This window comes from Rattus norvegicus, chromosome 5 (assembly GCF_021556685.1).
Source record: "Rattus norvegicus strain SHRSP/BbbUtx chromosome 5, alternate assembly SHRSP_T2T, whole genome shotgun sequence".
In the NCBI taxonomy this organism is placed as follows: domain Eukaryota; kingdom Metazoa; phylum Chordata; class Mammalia; order Rodentia; family Muridae; genus Rattus; species Rattus norvegicus.
The window spans coordinates 62324831-62332708 of NC_141538.1; positions in this window are offsets into that span (position 1 = coordinate 62324831).

Sequence of the window (7878 nt, forward strand, 5' to 3'; positions counted from 1 at the left end):
CAACTCAAATCTTGACTTTATGTTGCAAGCATAGCCTTGAGCCCCATTGTTGAGCCAAGGCTCTTTAAAGAAGGATTAAGTTTCCAGTCTTCTTAGGGACACGAATGCTTGTCCCATCCTGAGTAATTAAAGAGGAAAACCAGTCTTCTGTGCTCACAGGTTCAAGGGAAATTGAAGATAATGTGGATGTCTTTGCATCTGGGACCACCAAAGCTGCCTTTGGTGATGAATCACCCACTCACTGCTAGGGATTGGATTGTAGAGGCCCCAGACCTTAGCACAACTGACTCCATGATGGAGTGCTATTCAGCACTTAATACTCAGCATGGAGACAGCACCACCAGCCAAAACGGAAAGAAAGACCTAATCCATCAAAGCCCGCAGTTCAGGAAAAGTCTCTAAATGCACTAACCTCATCTTTTGGGTTCTCTAGTTCTGCTTCTGGGTAAGAGTCCTTGTTGACTAAAGTATGTCAATCCAGAATGCAGCTTTCATGCTTAAAAGCTCACCCGAGAAAGATTCTGGTTGGCTACACTGGGATCCTGGACACCCAGTGTAGTTGTTGACAGGCTAATAAAGACTTTCTATTGGCTTAAACCCATGTGGACAAGGCAACTTTGGAGCTTATGTTTCTTAGATTCTGCTTACAGTCTCCTCCGGCTTGCCTTTCAACCTGTTTGTTTTCTCCATTTCCTTGCAAGGATTTCAGAAAAACCGAACAAAACATTTTCATTAGTAATAAACAGATGTTCCTGAAATAGCTAAGTAAGGACACTGCCAGCAAAAGAGCAAAAAAGACAGATGATTGGTCTACGTCTAAACTGACAGCATGACAGCTCCATGGTATGGTTAAGGAGGGAGGGAGGGAGAAAGGGAGGGAGGGAGGGAGGGAGAGAGAGAGAGAGAGAGAGAGAGAGAGAGAGAGAGAGAGAGAGAGAGAGAGCGCAGCCAGAGAGGCATCTGAAAAGTCTACAGCAGAGAGCAGAGAGAGAAGCAGTAGAGTGAACATGGTCAGCAGACTGGGGCCAGCCACAGGAGAAGCAGGAGCAGAGCAGAGAAATAAAGGAGGAGGGGAAGACAAGGGGAGTGCAGGCAGGAGAGAGGGCAAGAGCGTAGCCAAGGGGTAAGAATGAGTCCCTGAGGGAGGGAAGCCTGTGAGCTGGGGAAGTGAAGAGCAGGGGAGGAGCCGAAAAGAGCTGGGACAAGGACTCTGAAGTGTGCAACACGTCCTCCTGACACTGAGGAAGACGAGGCCAGCATGGGCTTCGGTATACTAACAGGCACCAAAGATACCCATTTGTCCCTTCTGCCATAAGGGGAATGGCTCATTTTGGTAGAGGAGAACTGACTTCACAAGTTCCCAAGGATTGCTGGCTTTTGTCTAAACCTCAGAATTTGGGGAAATGGCCTTTCCTTTGCACCTCACAATCTGGTTGTAGACTTACATGTTAATAAACTCCAGAATCTTGATCATATCTTGTGGCTATTGAGTAGATGGTACCCTTTCAAAAGAACATAAAAGTCTTTTGAAATCTAGGCAGAGGGTTTTGGTGCCTTCTAAAGTGCAGTGGGCGTGGTGAGGAAATGGGTGGTGTGCTGAATAGTTTTGTGTCAACTTGTCACAAGCTAAAGTCATCTGACAGAAGGGATCTTCCATAAAGAAAATGTCTCCATAAGATTGGGCTGTAGGCAAACCTGTAGGGCATTTTTTAATCCGTAACTGATGGGGAGGGCCCAGTCCATTGTGAGTGGTGTCCTTACTGGGCTGGTGGTCCTGGGTTCTATTCAGGCAGGCAGGCTGAGCAAGCCATGGGGAGCAAGCCAGTAAGCAGCATCCCTCCATAGCCTCTGCTTCAGCTCCTGTCTCCAGGCTCCTGCCCTATTTGAGTTCCTGTCCTGGCTTCCTTCAGTGATGGACTATGGTGTGGAAATATAAGCTAAATACATCCTTCCCACCCCCCATCCTCCACCCCGCACCTCCAGCTTGCTTTTGGTCATGGTTTCATCACAACAGTGAGAACCCTGACTAAGCCGGATGGGTGAGGAGAAAGAAGACTGACCTAACTTAAGACGTGGTGCAATCAGGCTTGTGGAACTGTCTTTGGTGGGAGACGGTGCAGGAATTATCCTCTGGTGGGCGATTACCACACACATCATGGGAGGGGACTTAGCTGACTGAGATCAGTACCGTTATCCGCTATGAAACTATATTGTGTGGAGAGATGGCTCAGTGGTTAAGAAAGAGCACAAGCTGCTCTTCCAGGGTTTGATTTCCAGAATGTACAAACCTACTCCCAACTCCCTGTAATTCCAGCTCCAACAGATCTGTTAGGAACATAAGTGAAACCATTTTGTGTAACTTGAAAACCAGTTCATGTGACTTAGAATAATCTGCCTTCGAGCTAGGAGTCGGCCATAAGCAAGCTCAGACGGGAGCTGAGCCCAAGACAGAGTTTGATGTCCTTCCTAGCCCCAAAGAGGAATTGCTGGGTCAGTAACCCAGACTGAGCAGTGAGCCCCCAGATAGGGGAAAGCTAAGATCCAATGAAATGATACAAAATAATGGAAGTCTGAGAGTGGCCCCTGGGATCACATTGTTCTGTTGTGCTCCCAAGACAGCATCTTAAGGCCGTCAGCAAGGCAACTTTGAGGCTGCCTGTGTGTGGCCCCAGCTTTGACTGTCTCCAGTACCACTGCTGAGCACATGCCCGCCTGCCTATGGGAACTAGCATCTGGCTGGAAGCTCTCCAGGACCTTCTGGGACCTCTACAAGTGCCATCCTCCTGGTCTGTCACGGCTGGATGACTTCATGGCAGACATGGGTTGAGTCGCCAAGCTCTACCTAACTGGAGCAAAGTCTCCATGCAGAACTGTGCCAGGGTGTCCACCCACCCAGCTGCTCCCTACTTGGTATCTGTTTAGCCTTTGTATTGACTTGGTAGTGTAAGGAATGCTTGTGTAGATAAACTGAGCATAGTTGAAAGGCAAATCTCACGTGGGCATCCTAATTGCTGATCCCCCTCACAGCCTACCCACTGTGCCTTCTACAGGGTCGGATCCCCTTTTCTGCCCTTCCTGGGCCTATGCATATATGTAATGTACACACATCTAGAATGGGCCTATCTCGCACCTGCCAGCAACACGATGACACACAGACTTAGTATTTAAAGCTTGAGCCTTTTCGCTTAGGCAGTCTCCCAACTACTCTAACTGTACTAATCCTGACACCCTGCCCTGCCACGTGGCCAGCTCTACCCCTTTGCTCTGCTCTGGTCTGTCCCTTCGCCTCCTAGTCTGCTGGCTGCATCTCCCCTGCCTCAATTATTTTCCCAGCATCCTTCTCTGTCTGCCTTCCACTTCCTGACCAGCTACTGGCCCTCGGATCTTTATTGCAGTGAATCAAATGCAATTCTAGATTACCTTAGGCAGCTGAGGAAGGATATTTAAAAGTATAAGACTGGAGCTGGGCCCTAGAAATACAGGACCAAGACCTTCTAGTATTTAGCTCTCTGCCCATACGGAATTATCAACTGAATACACAGTCGTGCCTCCACACTGTGTATCCTAATGGACATATATGCGGGATAAGCATCCATGTGCATAGAATTAAGAGCTGGAGAGATGGATCAACCATTGGAAACACCAGCTACTCTCCCAGAGGTCCTCAGGTTAATCTCCAGCACTTACATGGTGGTTCCCAACTGTCTATGACTGTAGTCTCACGCCGCCCTCTTCTGGTGTGCAGATGTATGTGCAGACAAAACCTATTGGGAGAGTACGAGTGGTAGAAGAGAGGGTAGATTAAAAGACAGAGGTAGACAGCAGCAGCAGGTCCCCTGTGTCTGAGACACCGCCAGAACCTGAAGGGACTGACCAGATAAACAGTTCTCTGTACCCAAATCCCGTGGGAGGGAGAGCTAAACCTTCAGAGAGGCAGACACGCCTGGGAAACCAGAAGAGACTGCACTCTGCCCACATTACTGATTCCAGAGGAAAACACCAAACGCCATCTGGAACCCTGGTGGACGGAAGCTCCCGGAAAGGGCGACGCAGATCTTCCTGGTTGCTGCCCCCGCGGAGAGCTCGTAGGCAGCACACCACGAGCAAACTTGAGCCTCGGGACCACAGGTAAGACAAACTTTCCTGCTCCAAGCAACCTGCCTGGTGAACTCAGGACACACAGAGGCAAAATTCCTCTAGGACCGGACACTTCCGGTTTTTAGCGGGATTCCCAAACCCGCGGATCCCTGCCCGCAGCAGCTCTCTGCTCCCAAACCCCGTGGGAGAGAGACCTCACCGCCTGGACAGGTGGGCACTCCTGAGACTGCAGAGCGGAAGAGACCACCAACACTGCCCGCCCCTGCCCACATCCCTGGCCCAAGAGGAAACTGTATACAGCCTCTGGGTTCCTGGAGATAAGAGCACAGGAGCAGCAGGTCCCCTGCGTCTGAGACACCGCCGGAACCTGTAGGGACCGACCAGATAAACAGTTCTCTGCACCCAAATCCCGTGGGAGGGAGAGCTAAACCTTCAGAGAGGCAGACATGCCTGGGAAACCAGAAGAGACTGCACTCTGCCCACATTACTGATTCCAGAGGAAAACACCAAACGCCATCTGGAACCCTGGTGCACGGAAGCTCCCGGGAAGGGCGACGCAGATCTTCCTGGTTGCTGCCCCCATGGAGAGCTCATAAGCAACACCCCATGAGCAAACTTGAGCCTTGGGACCACAGGTAAGACAAACCTTCCTACTCCAAGCGACCTGCCTAGTGAACTCAGGACACAGGCCCTCAGGAACAGCTGAAGACCTGTAGAGAGGAAAAACTACACGCCCGAAAGCAGAACACTCTGTTCCCATAACTGGCTGAAAGAAAACAGGAAAACAGGTCTACAGCACCCCTGACACACAGGCTTATAGGACAGTCTAGCCACGGTCAGAAATAGCAGAACAAAGTAACACTAGAGATAATCTGATGGCGAGAGGCAAACGCAGGAATCCAAGCAACAGAAACCAAGACTACATGGCAACATCGGAGCCCAATTCTCCCACCAAAGCAAACACGGAATATCCAAACACACCAGAAAAGCAAGATCTAGTTTCAAAATCATATTTGATCATGATGCTGGAGGACTTCAAGAAAGAAGTGAAGAACTCCCTTAGAGAACAAGTAGAAGCCTACAGAGAGGAATCACAAAAATCCCTAAAAGAATTCCAGGAAAACATAAATAAACAAGTAGAAACCCATAGAGAGGAGACACAAAAATCCCTGAAAGAATTCCAGGAAAACACAATCAAACAGTTGAAGGAATTAAAAATGGAAATAGAAGCAATCAAGAAAGAACACATGGAAACAACCCTGGAAGTAGAAAACCAAAAGAAGAGACAAGGAGCTGTAGATACGAGCTTCACAAACAGAATACAAGAGATGGAAGAGAGAATCTCAGGAGCAGAAGATTCCATGGAAATCATTGACTCAACTGTCAAAGATAATGTAAAGCAGAAAAAGCTACTGGTCCAAAACATACAGGAAATCCAGGACTCAATGAGAAGATCAAACCTAAGGATAATAGGTATAGAAGAGAGTGAAGACTCCCAGCTCAAAGGACCAGTAAATATCTTCAACAAAATCATAGAAGAAAACTTCCCAAACCTAAAGAAAGAGATACCCATAAGCATACAAGAAGCCTACAGAACTTCAAATAGATTGGACCAGAAAAGAAACTCCTCCTGTCACATAATAGTCAAAACACCAAACGCACAAAATAAAGAAAGAATATTAAAAGCAGTAAGGGAAAAAGGTCAAGTAACATATAAAGACAGACCTATCAGAATCACACCAGACTTTTCGCCAGAAACTATGAAAGCCAGAAGATCCTGGACAGATGTCATACAGACCCTAAGAGAACACAAATGCTAGCCCAGGTTACTGTATCCTGCAAAACTCTCAATTAACATAGATGGAGAAACCAAGATATTCCATGACAAAACCAAATTTACACAATATCTTTCTACAAATCCAGCACTACAAAGGATAATACATGGTAAAGCCCAACATAAGGAGGCAAGCTATACCCTAGAAGAAGCAAGAAACTAATCGTCTTGGCAACAAAACAAAGAGAAGAAAAGCACACAAACATAACCTCATATCCAAATATGAATATAACAGGAAGCAATAATCACTATTCCTTAATATCTCTCAACATCAATGGCCTCAACTCCCCAATAAAAAGACATAGATTAACAAACTGGATACGCAACGAGGACCCTGCATTCTGCTGCCTACAGGAAACACACCTCAGAGACAAAGACAGACACTACCTCAGAGTGAAAGGCTGGAAAACAACTTTCCAAGCAAATGGTCGGAAGAAGCAAGCTGGAGTAGCCATTCTAATAGCAAATAAAATCAATTTTCAACTAAAAGTCATCAAAAAATATAAGGAAGGACACTTCATATTCATCAAAGGAAAAATCCACCAAGATGAACTCTCAATCCTAAATATCTATGCCCCAAATAAAAGGGCACCTACATATGAAAAAGAAACCTTACTAAAGCTCAAAACACACATTGCACCTCACACAATAATAGTAGGAGACTTCAACACCCCACTCTCATCAATGGACAGATCATGGAAACAGAAATTAAACAGAGACGTAGACAGACTAAGAGAAGTCATGAACCAAATGGACTCAACAGATATTTATAGAACATTCTATCCTAAAGCAAAAGGATATACCTTCTTCTCAGCTCCTCATGGTACTTTCTCCAAAACTGACCATATAATTGGTCAAAAAACAGGCCTCAACAGGTACAGAAAGATAGAAATAATACCATGCCTGCTATCAGACCACTACGGCCTAAAGCTGGTCTTCAATAACAATAAGGGAAGAACGCCACATATACGTGGAAGTTGAACAATGCTCTACTCAATGATAACCTGGTCAAGGAAGAAATAAAGAAAGAAATTAAAGACTTTTTAGAATTTAATGAAAATGAAAGTACAACATACTAAAACTTATGGGACACAATGAAAGCTGTGCTAAGAGGAAAACTCATAGCCCTGAGTGCCTGCAGAAAGAAACAGGAAAGAGTATATGTCAGCAGCTTGACAGCACACCTAAAAGCTCTAGAACAAAAAGAAGCCAATACACCCAGGAGGAGTAGAAGGCAGGAAATAATCAAACTCAGAGCTGAAATCAACCAAGTAGAAACAAAAAGGACCACAGAAAGAATCAACAGAACCAAAAGTTGGTTCTTTGAGAAAATCAACAAGATAGATAAACCCTTAGCCAGACTAACGAGAGGACACAGAGAGTGTGTCCAAATTAACAAAATCAGAAATGAAAAGGGAGACATAACTACAGATTCAGAGGAAATTCAAAAAATCATCAGAAATTACTATAAAAGCCTATATTCAACAAAACTTGAAAATCTGCAGGAAATGGACAATTTCCTAGACAGATACCAGGTACCGAAGTTAAATCAAGAACAGATAAACCAGTTAAACAACCCCATAACTCCTAAGGAAATAGAAGCAGTCATTAAAGGTCTCCCAACCAAAAAGAGCCCAGGTCCAGACGGGTTTAGTGCAGAATTCTATCAGACCTTCATAGAAGACCTCATACCAATATTATCCAAACTATTCCACAAAATTGAAACAGATGGAGCCCTACCGAATTCCTTCTATGAAGCCACAATTACTCTTATACCTAAACCACACAAAGACACAACAAAGAAAGAGAACTTCAGACCAATTTCCCTTATGAATATCGACACAAAAATACTCAATAAAATTTTGGCAAACCGAATCCAAGAGCACATCAAAACAATCATCCACCATGATCAAGTAGGCTTCATCCCAGGCATGCAGGGATGGTTT